Source organism: Rana temporaria, chromosome 2 (assembly GCF_905171775.1).
Source record: "Rana temporaria chromosome 2, aRanTem1.1, whole genome shotgun sequence".
NCBI lineage: Eukaryota > Metazoa > Chordata > Amphibia > Anura > Ranidae > Rana > Rana temporaria.
The window spans coordinates 479,872,564-479,900,188 of record NC_053490.1 but is presented as its reverse complement, the minus strand read 5'-3'; positions in this window follow the sequence as shown (position 1 = coordinate 479,900,188).

Sequence of the window (27,625 nt, the reverse complement as noted above, 5' to 3'; positions counted from 1 at the left end):
GAATTTAAAATCTAACAATTCCCCCTTAATGCACTGTAATTAATAAACAAAATAAGTGCATTCATCTTAAAATAAAGGTTTCTGATTCACTTTTTTCCAATACAAACAATACAATTTAACATTTCAGATATTGTACATAAACTTTTTTCCAAAATTTGGAGATATTCTTGTGAAATATTTAACCATTTGATTCCATTAAGAAATTATAAATTATTATATTATTAATTAATTTTTAATTTATTCTCCATCTAAATGATGTAATATTAAAAATTTTCTTCCTTTACCTTCATAAATTTTACTTCGTATAACTTCAACCATATCATATAACTATTTATCATAAAGAAGAAATAAATATATTTGATGTATCAAATTATATTACTCTATAATATTAATTAATAAATACAATGTTTTCATTTCTTTTGAAATTTCAATAACCAAATTTCTTCAGTATAAGTTTTTTATACATTATCCTAGACACTGAACAATTATAAACATAATACATAATCTATTTGTTTGTGGATACATAAAAACATAACTTTCCCATTTTTGATTGTCGTATTTTTATATATTCTATCTTTATAATATATTTATTTATCCATCTATTTAATTTATCTATCCATATAATTTATTTATCCATATAATTTATTTATCTATCCATGACCAGCAAGCAACTCTTTCTTTTATTTATTTTTCAATGTTCCATATTATTTAAATTTAACAATAATTCTGTTTAGACACTTTAAAAAAATTATTTTCTTCCACATAAGCCTGTAAGTTTTTTTAACTATATTAATACTTCAAATGTATATTTTGTTATACATTCTTGTAATAACAAACTATCCATCCAACTTTCCCAAGTTATGTGTTCTATAAAAATGAATACAAAATTAATTATTCTATGTGAAATAATAATTTTATGTGTATCAATATGTATTCGTATAAAAGATTTAGAAACCAAAATATAACAACTATTTTTCCATATTTCAAAAAATTCAAAAAATTCCTATATTAGAATTACATTCCAACTCCCCCTTACATAATGATCAATCGATCAATATGTCACTTTTGATGTAAGTCCATATGAATAAATCATTGAAGTTCATCCAAAAATGTTGATCCTTGATAACATAATCAAAAAATAATTTTGAAAAAACTAGAAGTAATAACCAAAATAGAATTTTAGTTGTGCTTGTTTCATGGTCATGAAAGAAAACAAAAAATAAAATAACCTTCCCAATTGAAATCTGATATTTCAGTTGGCATTCCTATTGAAATCCGTGGTATCTTTAAAATCTATAATTCCTAACCATAACTTTAGCTACTGGAATAAATTATGAAACATACTCATAAAAAGTAGAAATCTTATTCAAAACATAATCTCTATTTAAATTTAGCAAAGGCCTAGCCATATTTTGTGAACAAACTTCTGAAATTCCTATACTTGTACTTTGTCCTATTCAACAGATTGAAAATAACTACATATGCTAATTTTAAAAAAAACATAGAAGAACAGACATTCTTCATCCTGTCATTAACTCAAAAAAATGTAACCAATCCTTACATTAGAAAATGTATTAAAACCAAAAATACAACAGGTAAATAAGTCACTTAGTATTTACCTTTTCTTAAATATCTTACCCTATTTAGACTTTAAAATACTATTGTAGCATTCTATAATATTTGGGTACTAAAGATGATAAGAAACAATAACTTTATCAAATACTAAAATTGCATACATGTCCTTCATCACCTGTCCTATAAAAATTAAAAAATCATTATCTGATTCCATGGTTTGAAAACAAACCCCAGTGGAATGTGACAAAGTTCATAACTTAGCTTTCATTAAAAATATATTATTTTTTTCCTAGAATTACCTCAATTAATTTTATCAAAAAATTAACTAAAAAGGAAAAAATATACTTGTATACTCCTTCAGCAGGTGAAAAAAATCGAATATACTCAATCTACATATATTGCAAATCTCTCAATACTTTATAGTATCAGATCACTCTTTGCCTTTTGGATTGCTCTATAAACATAATAAAACAATATTCAGAAGTTTGATAACAAAAATGCTCTAATAATGAGTAGTTCAAAATTTCTTTCATTAGCTCAAACAAAAAATCAATTAATCAATTTGTCAGTCAATCTGTCAGGTACCTGGATATGCAAAAATAAATATTTTCATTTAAAAATAACTCTATCCATTATTGTTGGAATCAATTATTTTTACAATTAATTTTATCTTCATTATCAGTCTGTACTGAGACAAAATTTTCATCGTCCCCCTTTTTATTCTGTGACTAATTATATTTTGTAAAAGTAATATTTTTATCAGATTATTGTATTTTTCTTTACTATACTTTACTTATAATTGTTTTAATTTTGCAAAAGAACATTTAGGTTGGGTATCCTAAATATCTTTTTTTTCAAAAAGAAACTTAAATCATGTTTAAGTATTTTTCCTTTTTAACCAACTTATACAGTATGGTTAATTGTAACCACATGCCCTGTCACTCTGACTGCTAAACAAACAAGTCTTAAAATCTTTTTTCAGTGTAGACAGACAGACATTCAGAAAGTTTCATCTGTGCTTCCTGGATCCATTTAATAAAAGCACAAAAACCCTCTCAATAAATATCCACTGAAAAATTTAAAAAGTAACTTTTGCATGATTAATTTGTATAATTGTGGCTTATCTCACTGCATAATTTTAGCTTCAATTGACCTTACTTTTTAACATCCAGTTGTCACTATAGACAAAAGCTTAATCAAAGCCTTGTGTAGACACCCTCATGTTTAAAAATAACACCTTAGTTCTTTAAAACAAATGGTGCAAAAACCCACGTATTTTTCAAAACAATTACTTAGGTTAGTAATACCTTATTAAATATTTTTTTTCCATCCATGAACCTTTATTTCAGATCTCTGAAAAAAGTTTAAACACTAACATGTGTTCAGATCCATAGGGAAAAAAACTCTTGTCATGACTGACCATCTGCTTAGTAACTCGACCTCCATTTCTCTGTTAATGACACACTCTCAGAGAAAGATCTGTCACTGTCAGTCTTGGCTACCATTCACTATACAATTTTCAACCAATCTCATTTTATCGTTTTTACAATTTTTAACCTTTTTTCAAAATTTTAAATCATATTAGGTTTGTACATCTGCTAAAAATTATGTACATAACAATATAAAATGACTTTGATTCTAGTAATGACAAAACATTGTTTAGGAGAAAATCTCATGAAACTTCACAGATTAGTTCCAGCCTAATGAACTGTGAATTGGCCATTTTCCTGAGAAAATTCCTCCAAACAAAATTCTCATTCTCATCTGAAATAGTCAATTATAAAAACTTTTAACAATAGTTTTTTCTTCTATTTTTGCTAAATACTAAATACCTTGTTGTTTTCCATTAACTGAATTTTATACAGTTCTTACATAATCTTAATTAATAGTTTTTCCTTAAACTTCTGCCTCTGTTTGTGCTTTGATGACAGCAATAACACATTTCTGTTGTTTTAGGCTAAAATATTCCCGAACATATATATGCAGCATTAAACTTAATTTCCTTATTAAAGAACTTCTTACACTCTGGTATTAATTAATTAATTTCCCCACTACTGTTTACATGCCTGCACATTATATATATATATATCAATTCCCGAATATTACTGAGATATACTTCTGAACCTTGAGATTTTTAACCATCCCATGTTAAACCACTTATATAAAAAACATATTTACCCCTTGTTTAGAATGATTTTCCTGTGTACACTTAAAAAAACAAGAGATGCAATGTCCTTTAACTTTGTCTTCTTAACTTTAGTTTCTTTCGTTTGTTTGTTACATTGTCTATCTTTGGTGATTTTTCTTGTTGCATTTTCATGTTGCTGTATCTTCATACGTTGCTTTATCTTGGAAGAGTAATGTCCTTATTTCCTTTGAAGAATTACATTTCTAACAGTTCTTGTCTTTTTCCTCTGGCCCGCCTTTATTTGGCTCACGTGTTAGTGTAAATGTTTATTTAAACTTGTAAAGTAGCCTCAAGTAAACAAATGTAAAGATGCATGCGTAAAAAATAATGTCTTTCTCCTTTTTGTGTATGCGAAAGGAATGTATAATGTATAGTGTATTCTTGGACAGTTCAAACATCAAAATCCATAATAGCTCACTCAAAGAGTACATCTGCCTGTGTGACTACAATGGTGGCCTTAAATATAACGTGAAGCTTTAGATTCTATTTCTTAAAATCTTCTTGGCAGGTCTCCACGTACGTAAACGTCTACGATTTTTCTCCATAACCTGAAAGTCCTCAATGGATTTTCCATGATATCTTGAAACCTTCTGTCCAAAATAGCTTTGGCTCAGTAGCCCTGTGTAAGCCTTGTACGTTTTTTTTTTTCTTCTGCTCGTAATCTACAAGCATTCTGACAGATGAGAAAACAAATAAAAACTCACCCTGTGTTTTAGAGCCTTCTCATCTTCTGTTGGAAAACAAACGCCTGTTTTGCTAGGTTCTGTGGTCGTATTTTTCTTCAAGACTTGAAAGAACATATTTGACTTCATTTCTTCATTTCCCCCTTGTCAAGGCTTTAGGAAAAAAAATGACCAGTCTGGCTGGCAATCGCCAAATGTTAAATGCAGGGGGGCAGGGGGAAGAGGTGACAGAGATAGATATAGAACAGAGGACATAGTGGACATATGCCTCTAACAGGTGTCATGCGATGTGTTGTCAAAAACCTCTTCCTCTCCAGGCGTTGCTTCCAAAATATTCAGACATAAATTCCTTCATTATATGATGTTTTATTCTTCCAACGATATGACAGCAAACAGATTAATGCTTACGTTGTTACAGCTTAGTCAAACATCATGGCAGGTAGGCATCACAAAGTTACAGAAGGAGGAAATAGATGTTACATCTTCTCTGCTGGAAAGAGCCCCTTATGATCTTTCTCCTGGGTGAGGGTCCCTTCCCTCCTAGCAGGTTGGGTTCCAACTTCCATCTCATCAGCAGAGTCCGATGACCCTGAGACCCCCGTGGGTCAGATGACCCTGAGGTTTTCCTAACTTGCTAAGCTTACCACGTGTACATTTATACAGGTTTAACAGCTAACTAAGCACAATTGGCTCGTTTCCAAAGAAGGTTGCGATGATTGTTCACACCCACTTAGGTATTTTTAAGTATCATCTCCACCCATCTTCTTGACGTATGTTTTTTAAGAATAGATATGGCCTACAACAGATGTAACTGACCTTGTTTGCCCTCAAAGCTACCATGTCTAAACCAAAAATGACTCAGATACATTTATTCATAAAAATATTAATGAATTTAAAATCTAACATATACCGAGCGCAGTACACTCGGGTACAGTCGGCCAGGCTCGGCTCCCTTCTAGGTTATGCGAGAGGAGCCGAGCGTGCTCGAGTGTACAGCGCTCGGTATATGTCGGCGGCGGCGGCGTTCAAACACAGCGCGGGAAGCAGGGATCGGCTCAGAGACAGCGCAGGAGCAGCGGGGAGGACACCACGAAGGCCGCAGACGGACGCCGGATCGGACAAGGCCGCCGATGGACGCCAGGCAAGACACCAAAACTGTAAGTAATAATAAATAAATAAAATTCAGGAATTTCACGTCCAGAGTAGGGGTGCGCGCTATACGCGGGTGCGCACAATAGGCTGATAAATACGGTATATATGTATGTATATATATGTGTATATATATATATATATATATATATATATATATACACATACATACAGTATTTATATATATATATATATATATATATGTAATTTTATATATATATATATATATATATATATATATATATATACAATATGTTATCACATGTTTGAAAACATTAATTACATGTTCTTTTAAACTTTAGTTTCACTTTTTGAATTCGGCTGCACCATAATCTCACAATATCTCACGAGATTACAGGCAGTCCATCCATATTTACACAGATCTCGGCTGTTTTCAGAGAAAAAAATTCACCTCTGTTCACCATCTGAGAACTGAAGTTCTCAGTTTATTAAACCGGCTGCAGAGGAGATAATTCTCCTAATGAGAACTGCTGTGAACTGAACGGAGAAAAAACTTCACAGTTTATTAAACGGACACCTTATTGTGTTCAATTTATCTCTTTGTTAGCTGTTTTCAGCACACAGCACCAATTAGATTATATTAGTGCGACCTTTTTTCTGTATATAAGTGTCTGTGCAGTTGCTGTGTCCTAATTAACATGAATGGGACTACCTGCAAGGGGGTTAAAAAAAAATACACAGGCTATAACCCTCCCTTCCTAAAGTTTTTTTTCTACATTAAAGCGGAGGTCCACCCTTAAAACAAAAATAGCTTAAAAGGCTCAAAAAAATTATGTTTTATACTCACCAGAAATGGCTGTTACTAGGCAGATCTTCCTAATCTGCCCCTTCCTTGTCCGCGGTGCTCCTCGGTCTCGTCCTCCTCGCGTTGTCTTCTGGGGAATGGGGCGCTCTGAATTCTGGGAACTGTTTGTCTCCCATAAGTCAGCTGCCCATTCACAAAGTGACGCGCGACTCGCATAAGGTGATAAACCTGCTGTGAGCAGCAGTTCCCTTAATACTTACCTAAGCCCCATCATGATCTAGCGATGTGTACGAGAGCCTAGGCTCTCTGAAGGACTCTCCTTCCTCATTGGCTGAGACAGCCAGTGGGCCAAGAGAGGAGGCAGGGCCAAGCCACGGCTCCATGTGTGAATGGACACGCAGAGCAGTGGCTTGGGAGCAAGCCTACTTGGGTACCCCTATAGCAAGCTGCTTGCTCTGGGGGCACTTGGCATTAGGGAGGGGCCAGGAGTGCCAGTAGGGGACCCGGGAGGAGGAGGATTGAGGCTGTGGTAAGTATGACATGTTTTTTTTTTCTTTCTTTTTATTGCCTTTAATATCACTTTAAGCCCAACTGCAGGAATTAGACAAAATCGATCGCTGAGAGGCTGAGCCAGGTGTCAGTCCAGGGATCTGGGCAGATCCCGACTCCATGGTCGTGATGGCACCGAGCCTGGACTAGCTCTGTGACGTCAGCAGAGAGCAGACTTCATCCCGCTGTCTGATGAAAAATGAATTGCACTCCTGTGATCCATAGGAGAAGTACAGCCAAACAAGCTTTAGCTATACTTCTCCTTTAAAGTGGAGGTTCACCCTAAAACAGTTATATAACATTACATCCAGCATACTTCCGACATGTATAGTATGCTGGTATTTTTTTTTCTCCATACATACCGTTTTATTGTTATTTTCCCCCCGGCTTCCGGGTTCTGATTCCCGCGGGACTGGGCGTTCCTATTCAGAGGTTAGATAATTGACATCTGGTGAAAAACTTCCCCTGGCCCATAAGGCGCGTCACCAGTTTTCCGTAAATAGCCGACCTGCGAGTCGGCTCTATATGGCGCCTGCGCAGTCAGCCCTACACGGTGGGCGCAGGCGCCCTATAGCACCATATAAAGCCGACTCGCAGGTCGGCTATTTATGGAAAACTGGTGATGCGCCTTATGCGCCAGGGGAAGTTTTTCACCAGACGTCAATCATCTAACCTCTGGATAGAAACGCCCAGTCCCGCGGGAATCAGAACCCGGAAGCCAGGGGGGAAATAACAATAAAACGGTATGTTGGGCGAAAAAAAAAAAAAATACCAGCATACTGTACATGTGGGATGTAATGTTATATAATTGTTTTAGGGTGAACCTCCACTTTTAGGAAGTCTGCCTGGGGACTAAGGTAAGCATCCTTATTCCAGGTGGGGGGGGGAATAATTGCAGTGGTCAATTTTTTTGTAAATTCCAGGAGCTGGGCTTTAAATTATTAACATATGTACTATACAAACAGAACACATATTCAGGGTTATTCAGTAATGCAGTGCAAAGAGCCATACATTTCAAAATTCAATAACCTACAGCAACCAAACAGTAATCATATCTCATTGATCTCAATTCATTATTTTGGACCCCATTGCTTTGAGTTACTGCACTTTACACACAATCGTTGCTTTTTCCCGGACTGTGTTTGTCTATGAAGGTTCTCCTTATTTACCCAGGGTATGGTAATGCTAGTAGCAGTTAGTCACAATCAAATAGACTTGTCCCGTAATGTTAAAACAGACCGTAATGCAGAAGCCATAGATATATTAATTAATATAATTGTATAAGGACATGCTGCCATACCTTGAAAGTAATGTGAAATGTCACTTTACATTATATTAGCATTTGAAATGCAGCTCAGGAGAAACTCTTGTATGTTTTCAGACATTTTAAGATAAGACAGGAATGATTGATTATTAGTAGGACAATATCAATCTCTAGAATCACAGTGTATCCTAGCAGAACTGTGGCTCATTCTTGCCTTTTAGAACTGGGCTCAGTGGCCATTAGGATTATGTCTGTATGATATTTGCATGTTCTGTCCTTGTTTTGTGGGTTACAACTTTACAACTTACCACTTAAAAACATAGATGGGGGGGATTTACTAAAACTGGTAGACACAGATAGCCAGATTCAGATAGACTGGCTTAATTTTGAGGCGGCGTAGCGTATCGCATATACGCTACGCCGCCGTAAGTCAGTCAGCTGTAAGTCAGCTGTATTCACAAAGCACTTGCCTCCTAAGTTACGGTGGCGTAGCGTAAATGGGCCGGCGTAAGCACACCTAATTCAAATGATGAACAGGGGGGCATGTTTTATGTTAATGACTAGTGACCCGACGTGATTGACGTTTTTAACTAACGGCGCATGCGCCGTTCGTGGACATATCCCAGTGTGCATTGCTCCAAAGTACGCAGCAAGGACGTATTTGTTTCGACGTGACCGTAAATTACGTCCAGCCCCATTCACGGATGACTTACTCAAACAACGTAAAAAATTTCAAAATTCGACGCGGAACGACGTCCATATTTAACATTGGCTAGGCCAGCTTTTTGTTTGACTAAATTTACGCTGGAAAAAGCCTTACGTAAACGACATAAAAAAATGCGCCGGGCGCACTTACGTTTCTGAATCGGCGTATCTAGCTCATTTGCATATTCTACGCCAAAATCAACGGAAGCGCCACCTAGCAGCCAGCGTAAATATGCACCCTAAGATACGACGGCGTAGGAGACTTACGCCGCTCGTATCTTAGCCTAATTTAAGCGTATCTGGTTTCCAGAATACGCTTAAATTTACGACGACGTAGATTTAGAGTTACGATGGCGTATCTACTGATACGCCGGTGTAAACGTCTCTGAATCTAGCTAAGAATCTGGTGCAGATGTACAAAGTAACCAATCATCTGCTAAATTCAGCTTGTTCAATTAAGCTTTGACAAAAAAAAAAAAAAAACCTGGAAGCTGATTGACTAATTTGCACAGCTGCACACCCGTTTTAGTAAATCTCCCCCATAGTGATAGGTGAACTGGCTTCTGTGCAGATCAGAGTATATACATACATGCATTCCCGTGAATGAGCTACAGACCGGTTACTGTGTTCTACAAAGTGTTGTATAGTGATGAGATTACCCACTTGACCTCCGGAAGGTTTTACCCCCTTTATGACCAGGGCATTTTTTGTTATTCAGCACTGCGCTATTTTAACTGACAATCGCTCGGTCATGCAACACTGTACCCAAATGAATTTTTTATCATTTACTTCAAACAAACAGAGCTTTCTTTTGATGGCATTTAATCCCCACTGTTTTTTTTAAATATAAACAAAAAATAACTAAACTTTTTTAAAAAGCACCCACGTTTTTCTTAGTTAATCTTATAAAATTTTGCAAATAAATGCAAATAAATACAGTAAAACCTTGGTTTGAGAGCATTTTGCAAGACAAGCAAAATGTTTAAATTATTTTTGACTTGATATACAAGTGATGTATTGATATACAAGTAGCGTCATGTCACAAGTGAGTATAGAAGGGAAGAAAGGCAGCTCTAAGGCCGCGTACACACCATCGATCCATCCGATGGGAACGGTCTGAAAACAAGGTGTCAGTTTCCATGCTCACTCTTATGCCAGAGAGCTTAGCTTCTGCATTTCTGTCTGGGAGCCCTGGAAAAACTGGGAAGCCAATGCGTAAACCAAGAAGTCAGTAAAGAGTTCCTTGTCAGGAAGCTTTCTGTTATTTTGGTTATTGTGCCTTTAGGGCACTATGTGCTTCCTCTGTGGACAAAGGTACGGCTTTGGTGATTGACACTTGGTCCCTTAAGGCAGTGGTCATCAACCATGTCCTCAGGGCCCACTAACAGGCCAGATTTGCAAGATAACTGAAATACATCACAGGTGATATAATTTGCTGCTCAGTGATTGCAGTATTCTAGTCTGCATCTCCCCAAGGTAATACATAAAACCTGGCCTGTTAGTGGGCCCTGAGGACAGGGTTGATGACCACTGCCTTAAGGCATGCATTTTAGGCCATATTTGGAGATCTTTCATTCTTCACATCTCAGACTGAGCCATAGAAATTGCCTCGCTCCAGCAGCTCAGGTAGGCTCAGTATAACTTGCACTCCTGTTCAAGTCAGGTTTCCGGACCAGTGGCCTAAATTGTGGTTGAAGAAACTAAATCGTCTGCATTGTCATTCCCTTCTGATGACCTAGTGGCTTTTGGTGCAGTCAGACACCAGCAAAGTAGTAGGGGAGCCCTACTTCAAGAGCAATGGGCTCAGGGCCAATGGTCTTTTTCAAGGATCCAAGATGGTGTCCAACGTCCTGGAGTTGAGAGCAGCATTTCAGGCTCTTAGCTTTTAGTCACCTCATCCGGGGTAAGCCTGTCCTGGTAAAGCTGGACAGCGCAACGACTGTGGCCTACATCTGGAAACTAGGCTCAGTCTCTCCCTTCTGAAGGAGGTTTTTCTAATTATAGAATCCGCCCAAGTCAATCTTCTGCAGCTATCTGCTATGTGCCTGGTCAGAAGAATCTTGAAGCAAACTATTTGTCCAGGACACGTTTGGAAGACAATGAATGGTCCAGACTACTGCAAGTCTTTTGAGAACTCACAAAGCTTGGTATTTTTCTTCCAGAGGTAGACATCCCCAGTCAACACCAAGTTGCTAAAGTTCCATTCCAGGGCCTAGAATCCGCAAGCAATCAGGGTGGAGGTGCTGACCGCAGAGTGGATCTCCAAGACAGCGTATGCCTTTCTGCTGCTCCCTCTGATTCTCATCTTCCAGCTGATGCTGTGGCAGGGGAAGGTGACAGCTCTGGTGATGGTACCCTCTGCTCATCCTTATGAGTGTCAAGGATTGACTCCCTCTGCCTGTAGGATCAAATCTTCTCCAAAGTCTCATTTATCCAGCAGCCGACAGGCTCAGGATGATGGCCTGGGTCTGGAGAGGCAAATGCTAATGGATTTTGAATGCTCTGTGAAGATTGTGAATACTCTTACGATAACAAGAAAGGACAGCGGTAACAGTGCCTATAGTAGAATATGACATAAATTCCCAGTATTATTGCTGATCAAGATTTTACACTGGACTCTTTAGAATTTCTGCTCTGAAATGTCTGCAGGCGTGGCTTGATTAAGGTCTATGTGTAAGTATGCTATAGGCACACATTTTGGATACCTCTGCCTTCACCAGCATACAGTGGGCATCCAACACATAATTATGCTGTTTTTAAAGATGCAATTTGGTTGAAACCTCAAATTGTTTCCGAAATAAGATCTCCCATTGTTGTTGGATGTTATTGCATCAGATGCCTTTAATCACCCTGTGGTACCTCTCACTGAAAAACTGCTTTACTGCTGGCAATTACATCAACCAGAAGAGAGTCAGCATTGGTGGCCTTCGGGTTTAAAGAACCCATACTCGCCTACTTCCCAGACAGGGTGGTATTCATGCCAATGCTTGAATTTGTGCCTGAACTGACCTTCAGAGTCCAATACCACACAAGAGGTTGTCCTACGTTCCTTTTGGGGAGTACTCAAGAAATTAAATTCCTTATCGAGATGAACCTATCTTTGTGAATTTTTCTATTTGAAATTTTCTTGAGAGTTCGTCCTCACAATGTTATTTTTATCAAGAGCTTTCTATCGATTATGGTTTTTTTAGGGACTGGTTGTTACATCAATCATGAAATGGTCTTCCTAGGATGATCCGAATAAGGATTTCCATCCACTTGATTGACTCATTTGATGTGTTTTTACTTTTAATCTGACAAGTTGAGGTAAGTGGTGTTGCGCTCCCCCTCTGCTGAAATATCTTAAAATCAGGAACTGTTATATTGTTAATATTGACTGTCCTCTTTATTATTTATATATATATATATATATATTTCTTGGATATCTCCATTGTAATTTCTTATCAAAAAATTATTTTTGTTAATTCATATAAAATCTATATGATTGTATTCATTATTGCTTTTGTAGTGACCATTTGCTGTATATTGATTCCTTCTTTTGATCCATTACAGTTCAGTTCTAAAGTCACTCCTGAAGAAGCTCTCACGAGCGAAACATGTTGAGAGAACTGCAACAAGTTGTTATATGGAACTGAAGTTTCTATGTTATACACTTCAGCTGGTCTTGTAATTATTTATATATATATTTCTGTACTATAAAATGTATTAAAAATCTTTTCTATTTTTCTAAAACCATTGTGTCTCGCACAATTTATCTGCACCGTATAATAGTCCCAGGGTCCTCAGGTACCCAATTCCCCTCTATCTATACTCAAGAAATTAGCCCATCAGATATTGGCCAAGCTTTAAAATATTTAATCAAGGCAACTTCTGCCATCTGCAAAGTCGTAACATCTGTTTGTCATTCCAGGTGGAACACATAATGATTTTATGGCTTCCAGCAAGATTATTGCCTCTTGGTTGGTAAAGCTCATCTCCTTGGCCTACAAGTTGAAAGGGTTGGTTGTGCCAGGAGAATCATGACACTCACTAGAAGGGTTTCGACCTTGAGAGTGGCAGCAGACAGTGTCTGAAACTATCTGCAGCATTTACCCTCCCCTGTTTTGGACAGTTAGTTCCCAATATTTTATAGATAAACTGTCCCATCCAATACATATGCAGAGCCCTGAATATGTGTGTGTGGATCTGTATGACCGTAACAGCTTCAGTCCTTTTTTGAAGCAAAGATAAACTTTGGTGTCTTCAGCTTGCCACTCTCGTTGGTGCACTTTAACTACTTAAGACCCGGACCAAAATGCAGCTAAAGGACCTGGGCCCTTTTTGCGATTCGGCACTGCGTCGCTTTAACTGACAATTGCGCGGTCGTGCGCTATTTCCCACAAATAGAGCTTACTTTTGGTGGTATTTGATCACCTCTGCGGTTTTTATTTTTTGCGCTATAAACAAAAATAGAGCGACAATTTTGAAAAAAAAATTCAATATTTTTTACTTTTTGCTATAATAAATATCCCCCAAAAATATATAAATTTAGTTTTTTCCTCAGTTTAGGCCGATACGTATTCTTCTACCTATTTTTGGTAAAAAAAAATCGCAATAAGCGTTTATCGGTTGGTTTGCGCAAAATTTATAGCGTTTACAAAATAGGGGATAGTTTTATTGAATTTTTTTTTTTTTTTTTTTTTTTACTACTAATGGTGGCGATCAGCGATTTTTTTTCGTGACTGCGACATTATGGGGGACACTTCGGACAATTTTGACACATTTTTGGGACCATTGTCATTTTCACAGCAAAAAATTCATTTGAAATGCATTGTTTATTGTGACAATGACAATTGCAGTTTGGGAGTTAACCACAGGGGGCGCTGATGGGGTTATGCGTGACCTCAAGTGTGTTTACAACTGTAGGGGGGTGTGGCTGTAGGTGTGACATCATCGATTGTGTCCCCCTATAAAAGGGATCACACGATCGATGACGCCGCCACAGTGAAGAACGGGGAAGCCGTGTTTAAACGCGGCTCTCCCCATTCTTCAGCTCCGGGGACCGATCACGGGACTCCAGCGGCGATCGGGTCCGCGAGTCCCGCGGTCACGGTGCTTCAGACCGGGTCACGGGCACGCGCCCCCACGGCTGAGCTTAAAGGACAACGTACCTATACGTTGATGTGCCCAGCCGTGCCATTCTGCCGAAGTATATGGGCGTGAAGGGGTCGTTATGTGGTTAACTCCTGGGTAGCAGGGCAAACAACACAACCAGATTATCAAGTGAAACAGACAGGGTTTTGTTTAACAAGGTGAGAGGGCAATGGTGTCTGTATACAGTGTCCCAGAAATGTATAGCCTTATCCTTTATCCCTGTGGCACTACAAGTGTCAGCAAGATGGCTACCAGCTATAATTTCTGTAGATAGTGTTCAAATAACTCTTTCTGTAGTGCAGTGTCTCTGTTCCCTGCAGATGGGCAGAAATGCCCTCTCACCAATTCCTGCAAAAAGGGCTCAAACAAACATCCTGAAACAGGCAGGCTTTCATGGTGACTCGGTCAGCCCCCTTACACTGCAAGGGTCCACAGTTGGTGGCGATGCGCCTTAATATTTACCTGGAATCCCCTTTTCTCAAGCTGGACATCCCAACTGGCAGTGGAGGCCGGAATCGCACAGAGAGATCATCTGAGAGACAGCACCTCTCCCTCATTTCTTGTCTCTTCCCTCCCTCAAGGCTGACTGAACTTTTACCTTAGTACACACAATTGAGTCTTTAACTTTGCTGTCAGCAGAGCAACATGGGGTTTGCAGTTCTCCCTGTATACCAATCTATGGGGCCGATTTGTTTGAGAACTGCGGCTCTACTTGCAGTTCAGTACAATCTCATCCATTGGCTATTGTTATTGTGCCCTTAATTGGTTTTCCTCTTCCAGCCAATAGGGGCACAATAGAGGCCACTGAATGCAGAGCTCTGTATGTGTCAGCTCATATTACATTAAGTCAGTCAATAAAAACAGGGAGAAGGATAAGCAATAGTTTTAGCTATCATAAATGGGTTAACATCCATGAACAGCTTGCTTATGGTTGTAATCTGTGATTAGCTACAGCTAATCATATGATACAGGTAGCCAGATATCATGTGATTACTGTGGGCCAATCACAGATCGCAAGCTGTTCATGAATGGAAATCAATTAATGACATTTTTTTTACATTGTTATCATGTGATTGCTATGAATGGTCCTAGCGATCACGATACCCTGGCCGCTATGAGGGGTACCCAGCACAGTGATTGGCTGTGTCTGATGGACACAGCAGTCAGGGAGCCTAGAGGGTGCACTACTGTGCATGTGCAGCTCCTGACGTACAGGTAGGTGACGTGCCTGTACATGCAGCCCCCCGTAGTAAAATTACTGTGGGAGGGTCAGCAAGAGGTTAAGGTTCAATACAAATACTAGTTCAGACCAAACCTTGGCTGTTCAGGTGTTCAAAAGAATGTTGAACATTTACACATTCAATGGGAAAAAATGATTTCAAGCTATAAATGCTGCAGCTGTTGACTTTCAATAAAAGACTCACCCGTTCCGGTTCTTTGCCATTGTTTGAATCCCTGGAGTTGCCATGTTTACTGTGGGAAGCTGGCTGTGACTTCATAGTTAATAAAGGACTTTTTTCTACGGTGTGTGTGTGTGTTTTTTCCAACTATTTACACTTCCTTTGTGAAATGGTAGAGGTACAATGTACCCCATTACCAATTCACATAGGGGGGGCCAGGATCTGGGGGTCCCCTTTGTTAAAGGGGTCTTCCAGATTCTGATAAGCCCCCCGCCCGCAGACCCCCACAACTACCGGGCAAGGGTTGTGGGGATGAGGCCCTTGTCCCCATCAACATGGGGACATCCTCCCCATGTTGAGGGCATGTGGCCTGGTACGGTTCAGGAGAGGGGGGGGGCGCACTCTGTCCCCCCTCTTTTCTGCGGCCGGCCAGGTTAACGTGCTCGGATAAGGGGTCTGGTGTGAATTTTTGGGGGAACTCCACACCATTTTTTTTACATTTGGGGTGGAGTTCCTCTTAAAATCCACACCAGACCTGAAGGGTCTGTAATGGATATTTGGGGGGAACCCCACATGATTTTTTTTTAATTGACGGCGGGGTTCCCCTTAATATCCATTCCAGACCTGAAGGGCCTGGTAATGGAATTTGGGGGGACCCCCACGCTATTTTTTTATGAATGAATTCGCTCTGAATTGCCAGAGCTGACAATATAGCCGCAAGTCCGGTTTTAAAATACTTTTTTTTTCTTTCAGAAATGACACTTAGTGCAGGGACAGTTCTATGTACGGGAAACATGCACTATTTCACATGCTAACTTTACACCCCCCCCTAGGTACGAAATTTAAAGGAATATTTCAGTTTTAGCATTATTAAATTCACTGCTCCCGAAAAAAAACGGCCGTTTTTAAAACTTTTTTTTGCATTGGACAGGACCCAGGTCCCCAAACACTTTTTAGGACAATAACTTGCATATTAGCCTTTAAAATGAGCACTTTAGATTTCTCCCAAAGACTTTAACAGAGTGTTCCGCGACTTTTCGAATTTGCCGCGAACACCCCAAATTGTTCGCTGTTTCGGCGAACAGGCAATGTTCGAGTCGTACATGAGTTTGACTCGAACTCGAAGCTCAACCCTATTCATGGTAATGTTATACAGGTGTGATTATCACCATCCTCGTCATTATTCAGGTATGATTACTATTATTTGTCAGGTGTAATTATATTTTTCAGGTCTGATTATTAATAGTATTATTATTATTATACAGGTGTAATTATTATTATACGGGTCTGAGTATTACTGTTATTATTCAGATGTGATTATTTTATACAGATGTGATTATCATGATCATTATTATTCAGGTATGGTTACTATTGTTATTCAGGTGTGATTATCATCATCCTCGTCATTCTTCAGGTATGTGTACTATTATTAGTCAGGTGTAATTATTTTTTACAGGTCTGATTATTAATTGTAATATTATACATGTGTAATTATTATTAAACATGTCTGAATATTATTGTTATTATTCAGATGTAATTCTTTTATATAGGTGTGGTTATTATTAATGGTATTGTTATACAAGTGTGAATATTACTTTTGTTGTTCAGATGTGATTATTTTTATACAGGTGTGATTATCATTGTATTAGTATTCATATTATTCATGTATAATTACTTTTTTTTTTACAGGCCTGTATTATTAACCGCTTAACGACCGCCGCATGTACATATACGTCGGCAAAATGGCACGGACAGGCAGAACGACGTCCAATCGGGACCCCCCCACCCTCGGTACATGCAGCGGTCAGTAAAACTCAGGGAGTGACAACGGCGCGGCTATTCGTTTATAGCCTCTCCGTCGCGATCGCTCCCCGGAGCTGAAGAACGGGGAGAGCCGTATGTAAGCACGGCTTCCCCGTGCTTCACTGTGGCAGCTGCATCGATCGTGTCATCCCTTTTATAGGGAGACACAATCGATGATGTCAGACCTACAGCCACACCCCTCTACAGTTGTAAACACACACTAGGTGAACCCTAACTCCTACAGCGCCCCCTGTGGTTAACTCCCAAACTGCAACTGTCATTTTCACAATAAAGAATGCAATTTAAATGCATTTTTTGCTGTGAAAATGACAATGGTCCCAAAAATGTGTCAAAATTGTCCGAAGTGTCCGCCATAATGTCGCAGTCACGAAAAAAATCGCTGATCGCCGCCATTAGTAGTATAAAAAAAAAATGCAATAAAACTATCCCCTATTTTGTAAACGCTATAAATTTTGCGCAAACCAATCGATAAACGCTTATTGCGATTTTTTTTACCAAAAATAGGTAGAAGAATACGTATCGGCCTAAACTGAGGGAAAAATTATATATGTTTTTGGGGGATATTTATTATAGCGAAAAGTAAAAAATATTGAATTTTTTTCAAAATTGTCGCTCTATTTTTGTTTATAGCGCAAAAAATAAAAACCGAAGAGGTCATCAAATACCACCAAAAGAAAGCTCTATTTGTGGGGAAAAAAGGACACCAATTTTGTTTGGGAGCCACGTCGCACGCCCGCGCAATTGTCAGTTAAAGCGACGCAGTGCCGAATCGCAAAACCTGGCCTGGGCATTTAGCTGCCTAAAGGTCTGGGTCTTAAGTGGTTAATAATATTATTATACAAGTGTCATTATTATACAGATATGAATATTATTGTTATTATTCAGGTGTGATTATTTTTATACAGGTGTGATTATCATCATCATTATTCAGGTATAAATATTTTTTTTTACAGGTCTATAGTATTAATAATATTATTGTTCAGGTATTAATATATTATTTAGGTGTATATATTTTATATGGGTGTGACTATTGTCATACAGGTGTGAATATTACTGTTATTATTTAGGTGTAGTTATTTTATATAGGTCTAATTATTAATTATACAGGTATAAATACTATTATTATTATTAATAAGGTGTAATTGTTTGATATAGGTGTGGTTATTTGTGAATGGTATTGTTATACAGGTGTGATTATTATTTCTCAGGTGTGGATAACAAGGTATTATTATATAATGTCCTGTCACATTCACATTCCCTACACACACATTGATCTGATAGTTTCTCCTACAGACACCAAAATGGGAATGTACTAAGACTGGAGACTAAATCCGGAGCAGTTGTGCCTCGCAGCCAATCAGCTTCTTTCTTCTGTTTGTTTAGTTACACGTTGAAAAAATGAGAGGCAAACGCTGATTGGTTGACAGCGGCTGTGGATTGTGTCCCTCCGCTCTGCATACATTCAGAGGAAGCGGCTGAAGTGTGTTCAGCACCATGGACAGCGCCGGGCCATTCCCCGCATAGACAGCGCTCTCTCCTCGGGCCGTACACACAGCGGAGCTTCTATGGTCACACGTCTCCCCTCCACCCCCCAGCGCGGTCCCCCCTCTGCTCCGGGATCACCCGGTTGGGCGGAGAAACGTTACATAAAACACCACGTGCACCCCATCACTCCGCCCACACACGTGGGCCGCGTCCTCTGCATACACAACTCAGTGCCACGCCCCCTCCCGATATTCTCCGCCCCCTGAATCCTCCGAGCATGCTATTGGCTTACACACATGCCAGTCTTATTAATATGAACGCAAAACCCTTACATGGAATGCGGCATCCCCGGATCCCCACAGCTGTGACATCCAATGTGACATTTCCTGCCATCACTCCTCTATATGGATCTTTACAGCGGATGTGACATGGAATGTGTGCACACACCTCTGCTATACAATGTATAGAGGGGGCAGGGAATGCACGATCTCCTGACACACCTTACATGTACTTCCCTCTGTCTCACTCTCTACACACTGCATGGAGTGTGGAGAGCAGGAGTATAGGATTCAGCAGAATAGGGTTCAGGAGTATAGAGATCAGGAGTATGGACATCAGGAGGAGTACAGAGGTCAGGAGTATAGAGATCAGGAGCATGGAGATACCATTATGGAGATCAGGAGTATAGAGATCACGATTATAGAGTTCAGGAGTATAGAGATTACGATTATGGAGATCAGGAGTATAGAGTTCAGGAGTATAGAGATCCCGATTATGGAGATCAGGAACATGGAGATCACGATTATAGAGTTCAGGAGTATGGAGATCAGGAGTATGTAGACCAGGAGTATAGAGTTCACGATTATGGAGATCAGGAGTATAGAGATCAGGAGCATGGAAATTAGGAGCATGGAGATCACGATTATAGAGTTAAGGAGTATGGAGATCAGGAGTATAAAGATCAGGAGTATGTAGACCTGGAGTATAGAGTTCACGATTATGGAGATCAGGAGCATGGAAATTAGGATTATGAAGATCAGGATTACGGAGATCAGGAGTATAGAGATCAGGCGTATGGAGATCAGGAGTATGGAGATCAGGAGCATGGGGATCAGGAGCATGAAGATCAGGAGTTTGGAGATCAGGAGTACGGAGATCAGGAGTATGGAGATCAGGAGGAGTATCAAGATCATGAATATAGAGATCAGGAGTATGGAGATCAGGAGTATAGACAGAGATCAGGAGTGCAGAGATCAGGCGTGCGGAGATCAGGCGTGCGGAGATTAGGCGTATGGAGATCAGGAGCATGGAGATCAGGAGGAGTATATAAATCAGGAGTATGGAGATCAGGAATATAGAGATCAGGAGTATGGGGATCAGGAGTGCAGAGATCAGGAGTGCAGAGATCAGGAGTACGGAGATCAGGAGTCTGGAGATCAAGAGTACAGAGATCACAAGTATGGAGATCAGGAGAATTGAGATCACGATTATGGAGATCGGGAGTATGGAGATCAAATATGAGAGACAAATGCTCATTGGTTGCCATGAACAGCGGCTGTGGATTGTGTCCCTCCGCTCTGCATACATTCAGAGGAAGCGGCTGAAGTGTGTTTAGCACCATGGACAGCACCGTGCCATTTTCCGCATAGACAGCACTTTCTTCTCTCCTCTGTTTGTACACACAGTGGAACTCCTATGGTTTCTCCTCCACCCCCCAGCACGGTCCCCCCTCTGATCTGGTTACATAAAACACCATGTGCACCCCATCACTCCGCCCACACATGTAAGAGTACGAAGATCACAATTATGGAGATCAGGAGATCAGGAGCACGGAGATCAGGAGCACAGAGATCAGGAGCACGGAGATCAGGAGCACGGAGATCAGGAGCACGGAGCTCAGGAGCATGGAGATCAGGAGTATGGAGACCTGCATTCACTTAAAGCTCAGCTCAGTATGGCAGTGTGCTATGGTGATACTCATACCCGAAGATCACACATTACAGGTAGAGATGGGCTGAACACTCCCCTGTTCAGTTCACACCAGAACTCCCGAACAGAATATATTTTTTATTATAAAAAAAAAACAGTGTCTCCTGATGTAGATCCATCGTCAATCATGACACCCGCCGGACCTGAAAAAAAAAAATGCTCCATAGTCATATAAGGCAAACGACAGAATACCTGGCTTGCCATTTGGCAGTTCTTATATAGGTAAGGGCAGGGCCACCTGGTGACGTCACCTGGTGGCAGAGCCCCCGTTGTGACCTCACCAAACCAGCATGCAGCGGTCAGTAACGTCACAAGGGGGCGGTGCCACCAGGTGACGTTGCCAAGTGGCTCCGTCCCTTACCTACATAAGAACTGTTAAATGGCAAGCCAGGTTTACTTAGTTAACGGTGGAGCAATTTTTTATGGGATGGATAATCTCCCTCCCATATTATCCCCCTGAGGAAGACAAGTGAACCTGCGTCGACACGCGTAAGGGAGGGGTCAGGGCGGTGATGACATCTGCATCCAGCGTGGAGCTTTAAGTGGGATTGCTGTCTGCGAGGCTTGTGTGGAGAGAGCGAAACACAGATTGTAATGCTTGTCAGAGCCTGGTGTGCTGGAAGCACCTGAGCAATGTGAGTAACCTGGACTTATTTAATAAATTTAAGCTTTCTGGAGAATATAAGCATGATTACTTGTTTTTCTTTAAATATACACTTTGGATACTGTGAATCACCATGAGTCATATTTGATTGGACAACAGCAAGGAATTTGAAAACCCAAGGAGGCTAAAAGGTCTGTATTGATCTCACGTAATTGTAGAGATCACACTCCCCCAGGTGAGATTATTCCTGGAGGGGGGAACGCTTGGAGGTGATCTGTTGAGTGATCTTTAAAGCACTAATGAGAAATAGAGCACTCGTCTGAGCTGGCTGAGCACTCGTCTGAGCTGGCTGAGCACTCGTTGGGAGTAAGAAGCACTCTGTAGGATATTGCAGCTCCTAATGGAAGGCGGCATCATTGTTTTTCATCACTATTTGCTTTTATTGTTTATACAGTTTTCTGCATGGACTATTCATTGTTTGCACTGATTTAAATTATCCACTGATATTGGATTCATTTATATATATTTTGGTGTATTAAGCACAGTGATCCTAACTTTTTTTTTTATAATTATTGTTATTATTATAATGGTTCCATTACTTTGGTTTCTGTAGCGCGGTACTATTTAATTTTGAAATATACTTGCCACATTCATGAGAGTGTGAACAGTACCAGCAGCATAGTCTGCCTAAATTGTGGTTATTATTTTTATTTAGTAGCTCTCAGGATTTTCACAATATATAAATGATAAATTAGTGTATATTAATTCATATATTGATACATTGTATCATCATCATTGTATCATCAATCATAACAGTTGTCATTTGTGGCCTTCAGTCAGATTCTAAGAAGAGCTTTGAACTTAAAGGGGTTGTAAGTTTTTTTATTTTTTTAAATAACAAACATGTTATACTTACCTCCTCTATGCAAGGGTTTTGCACAGAGTGGCCCCGATTCTCCTCTCCTGGGGTCCCTCAGCGGCGCTCCTGGCTACTTCTCTTCTCGTGTGCCCCATCAGAGACCTGCAATCCATGGGGGCACTCATGCAGGGCATGCTCCTGAGTCCTGCTTTGCAAGGGTTTTGCACAGAGTGGCCCCGATCCTCCTCTTCTGGGGTCCCTCAGCGGCGCTCCTGGCTACTTCTCTTCTCGTGTGCCCCATCAGAGACCTGCAATCCATGGGGGCACTCATGCAGGGCACGCTCCTGAGTCCTGCTTTGCAAGGGTTTTGCACAGAGTGGCCCTGATCCTCTTTCTTCTGAGGTCCCTCAGCGGCGCTCCTGGCTCCTCCTCTTCACGAGTGCCCCCTTGGAGACACGCTTTCCATGGGGGAACTTGTGCGGGCATGCTCCTGAGTCTTGCGGCTGCATCCATTGACACAGACAGCAGGACTTGGCCCCCCAGCACCCGTGTCATTGGATTTGATTGACAGCAGTGGAGTCAATGGCTGTGCTGCTGTCAATCTATCCAATCAGGACTCAAGACAGTGGCTGGAGCGGCTGTGCTGGTCCCCGTCGATGGAACGATTTCATACATACACTACACTGACCTGACTAGGTCAGTGTAGTCAAGTCAGGTCAGTGTAGTCAAGTCAGGTCAGTGTATGCAGGTCAGGTCAGTGTTGTCAGGTCAGTGTAGTGTGGTCAGGTCAGGTCAGTGTAGTCAGGTCAGGTCAGTGTATGCAGGTCAGGTCAGTGTATGCAGGTCAGGTCAGTGTATGCAGGTCAGTGATTGTGTATGTAGGTCAGGTCAGTGTATGCAGGTCAGGTCAGTGTATGCAATACAGGTCAGGTCAGTGTGGTCAGGTCAGTGTAGTCAGGTCAGGTCAGTGTAGTCAGGTCAGGTCATTGTAGTCAGGTCAGGTCAGTGTAGTGTATGCTGGTCAGGTCAGTGTAGTCAGGTGTGTATGCAGGTCAGGTCAGTGTATGCAGGTCAGGTCAGTGATTGTGTATGTAGGTCAGGTCAGTGTATGCAATACAGGTCAGGTCAGTGTAGTCAGGTCAGTGTAGTGTATGCAGGTCAGGTCAGTGTATGCAGGTCAGGTCAGTGTATGAAGGTCAGGTCAGTGATTGTGTATGTAGGTCAGGTCAGTGTATGCAGGTCAGGTGAGGTCAGTGTATGCAATGCAGATCAGGTCAGTGTAGTCAGGTGAGGTCAGTGTAGTGTATGCAGGTCAGGTCAGTGTAGTCAGGTCAGTGTAGTGCATGCAGGTCAGGTCAGTGTAGTCAGGTCAGTGTAGTCAGGTCAGGTCAGTGTATGCAGGTCAGGTCAGTGATTGTGTATGCAGGTCAGGTCAGTGCATGCAATGCAGGTCAGTGTAGTCAAGTCAGTGTATGCAATGCAGGTCAGTGTATGCAGGTCAGGTCAGTGTAGTCAGGTCAGTGATTGGGTATGCAGGTCAGGTCAGTGTAGTGTATGCAGGTCAGGTCAGTGTAGTGTATGCAGGTCAGGTCAGTGTATGCAATGCAGGTCAGTGTAGTCAGGTCAGTGTATGCAATGCAGGTCAGTGTATGCAATGGAGGTCAGTGTAGTGTATGCAGGTCAGGTCAGTGTAGTCAGGTCAGTGTAGTGTATGCAGGTCAGGTCAGTGTAGTCAGGTCAGTGTTAGTGTATGCAGGTTATGTCAGTGTGTACTGACACATACACACACTCACGTAGGTCTGGGTATGTGTCAGGTAGGTCACCCTGCGCCACTCCACCGGCTGCGCCCGCACCACCTCCCCCCCCCCCCCCGGTGCCGGCTTGACTTCGGGCTGAAGCCCCTGGTCTATTTGGCACCTAGCAACGCCCCTGCGTACAGTACAGGTAGATGGGCTCAGATCTGGATATCCTGAGATTGTACATTACAGGTAGATGGGCTCAGATCTGGATATCCTGACATCTCACATTACAGGTAGATGGGCTCAGATCTGGATATCCTGAGATCGTACATTACAGGTAGATGGGCTCAGATCTGGATATCCTGAGATCGTACATTACAGGTAGATGGGCTCAGATCTGGATATCCTGAGATCGTACATTACAGGTAGATGGGCTCAGATCTGGATATCCTGAGATCGGTACATTACAGGTAGATGTGCTCAGATCTGGATATCCTGACATCTCACAATACAGGTAGATGGGCTCAGATCTGGACATCCTGACATCCATGGGCGTAGGAACCGGGGGGGACGGGGGGGACGCATCCCCCCCAGGAAATAATGCGGGGGGGACAGGTATTGTAAAATCCCCCCCAGGTTAGGAGGACTTGGAGGCTCCCAAGTTGGAGCACTGCTGGGCCGGCGCTAGCTAGTTGTCAGAATATGACAACACACCGTGTGTTGTCATATCGCCGTGCGGGGTGCAGTTCACCCAGGTGCCACAGAGGTGGCACTCAAGCGCCAGAGTGCGCCTCTCCTTCCTCCTCTCCTTGTCTGAGGCCACCGCCGCGGTGCTTCCTTGTCCTCCCTCCTGTTCCATCCACGATCTTCATCTTCTCCACCCCGGCGGCGCAGCTGCACACTGTCCTCTCCAGCTGCCGCCCGGGTGGGGTTTGGGGGGGCTCTGTACTAATTGTGGGGGGGGGAGTGGCTTGTGGGGGGGCTCTGTTGTAATTGTGGGGGGGCTCTGTACTAATTATGGGGGGGGGGCTCTGTACTAATTGTGGGGGGGCTCTGTACTAATTGTGGGGGGAGTGGCTTGTGGGGGGCTCTGTACTAATTGTGGGGGATGGCTTGGGGGGGGCTCTGTACTAATTGTGGGGGGGAAGTGGCTTGTGGGGGGCTCTGTACTAATTGTGGGGGATGGCTTGGGGGGGGGGCTCTGTACTAATTGTGGGGGGGTCTATATTAATTGTGGGGGATCGTGGGGGGTTCTGTACTAATTGTGGGGGATGGCTTGGGGGGGGGGGCTCTGTACTAATTGTGGGGGGCTCTGTACTAATTGTGGGGGATGGCTTGGGGGGGGGGGCTCTGTACTAATTGTGGGGGGAGTGGCTTGTGGGGGGCTCTGTACTAATTGTGGGGGATGGCTTGGGGGGGGGGGGCTCTGTACTAATTGTGGGGGGGGTCTGTATTAATTGTGGGGGATCATGGGGGGTTCTGTACTAATTGTGGGGGGCTCTGTACTAATTGTGGGGAATGGCTTGTGGTGAGGGGGTCTGTAAAGATGGATGGGGGGTCTCTACTAATGGGGGGTGGTTTATGGGAGAGTCTGTACTAATTGAAGTGGGAGGTTTGTCCTGAGGGGGGGTCTGTACTAATGGAGGGGGGGGGGGGTTGTCCTGGGGGGCAGCAGTGTGTGTGGGCTGCCGCTGCGGGTGGCATCTGAAGGACGAGTTTACGCCGCGCTCACCACACAGGCCGGACACACGCCCCCCGCAGAGCCGCCGCCGTGACTTGCAAGGCTTCAGAAACAGGTAAGGGGGATCTGTTTTAAAGTTTCCTGTTTAAAAAAAAAACACCAAATCCCTGCAATAATATATTAAACAGCCTGTATAATGTATTATTGCTGGGATTTGTAGTCCTCTGTAACTGCTGGTATTATGCATTGTGTTTTATATAATGTATCATTGCTGGGATTTGTTGTTCCTCTGTGACTGCTGGTATTATGCATTGCGTTTTATATAATGTATTGCTGGGATTTGATGTTCCTCTATAACTGGTCAGTGGTAATCTGCATAGCGCAGTATAATCATTATACAACGCAATGGAGAATACCAGCAGTTACAGAGGAACAACAAATGGAGCACAGATATAATGTATGGCGTGTGCGTGCCGGGGGGGGGGGGGGGGTCGGTAAAAATGCTGTCCCCCCCAGATTTGTAAGGGTTCCTACACCCATGCTGACATCTCACATTACAGGTAGATGGGCTCCGATCTGGATATCCTGACATCTCACATTACAGGTAGATGGGCTCAGATCTGGACATCCTGAGATCATACATTACAGGTAGATAGGCTCAGATCTGGACATCCTGACATCTCACATTACAGGTAGATGGGCTCAGATCTGGACATCCTGAGATCATACATTACAGGTAGATAGGCTCAGATCTGGACATCCTGACATCTCACATTACAGGTAGATGGGCTCAGATCTGGACATCCTGAGATCGTACATTACAGGTAGATAGGCTCAGATCTGGACATCCTGAGATCGTACATTACAGGTAGATGGGCTCAGATCTGGATATCCTGAGATCGTACATTACAGGTAGATGGGCTCAGATCTGGATATCCTGACATCTCACAATACAGGTAGATGGGCTCAGATCTGGACATCCTGCGATCATACATGCACTGCACAGGGTCTCATTTCTGCATGTGCCTATGTACGATACAGGGATGCCAAATAACAATTTCTAGCTCCGCCCTCTCGCCTGTCTCTTTCCTTATTGGTTCTTCTAGCTGTCAGTGTGCTGAGCGGGGCGGGGCTCCGAGGTCCTATATAAACAAACATGTGATTGGTTCCCCGGAGAGATGGGGAGCCCCGCACACGGTGTATAGGAATGTCAATATACAGAACCGCACTAAGTTGACAAAACAAAACTTTGGGCGCCCCCAGGTCGGGGTGTGTCGCACATAATGACTAGAATGAGGGTTCCCCGGTCACTCCTCCTCCGCTCGGTAATTACCGCACGTTGCTGACAGTCAGTATTATGTATGAAGCGCCTCCGTTATCCCGAGCCGCCGTGTTCTCCCCGCCCCCCCCCAGTGCCTGTCCCGTAAACGGATTGGTGGAACGCGCTGTCATACAAGAGTATAGAAGTGGGCGGGTGAGGGCGGCGCTGATTGGCGGAGCTTGGTGTCAGTCTGGCCGGGTGGGCGGGGTGTCGGTGGTCCGCTGGAGCTGTCATTCAGCAGTGGAGGTTGGAGAGAGGGAGGGTTGCAGTTGGTCGCCCTTGTGTCTCAAGCTTTGCTAAGGAGCGACGCGCCGACTTCCCGAGCATCCCGGGCTGGCCGCATCCAGGACACGAGAGCCGCCCCGCCATCCATCCATCCATCTATCTATAGATCCGCTGTATACCGAGCCCTGCACCGGAGGAACGAGCACCTCAACACCCGGACCAATAGAACTTCCCCCTCCTAGACTGGGATTACAGGGGGGCTTCTCTCATCATCTACCTTCTCTCTGTATCTGCCCTCACCCACCTGCCAGGGCCACCTACCTGCTTCTCTACCCTTCCTAATCATGATCTTCAAGCCAAGTGCACTTCTCTGCCTCTCCAGCCTATGGGGTGTCCTTCTACAAGGTAAAGCCTGCCATTGCCTTTCCTTCCTTCTTCTCAACTTAGTCCACATTGGACATCTGGCCAAGAGAGGTCTGTAGGTTG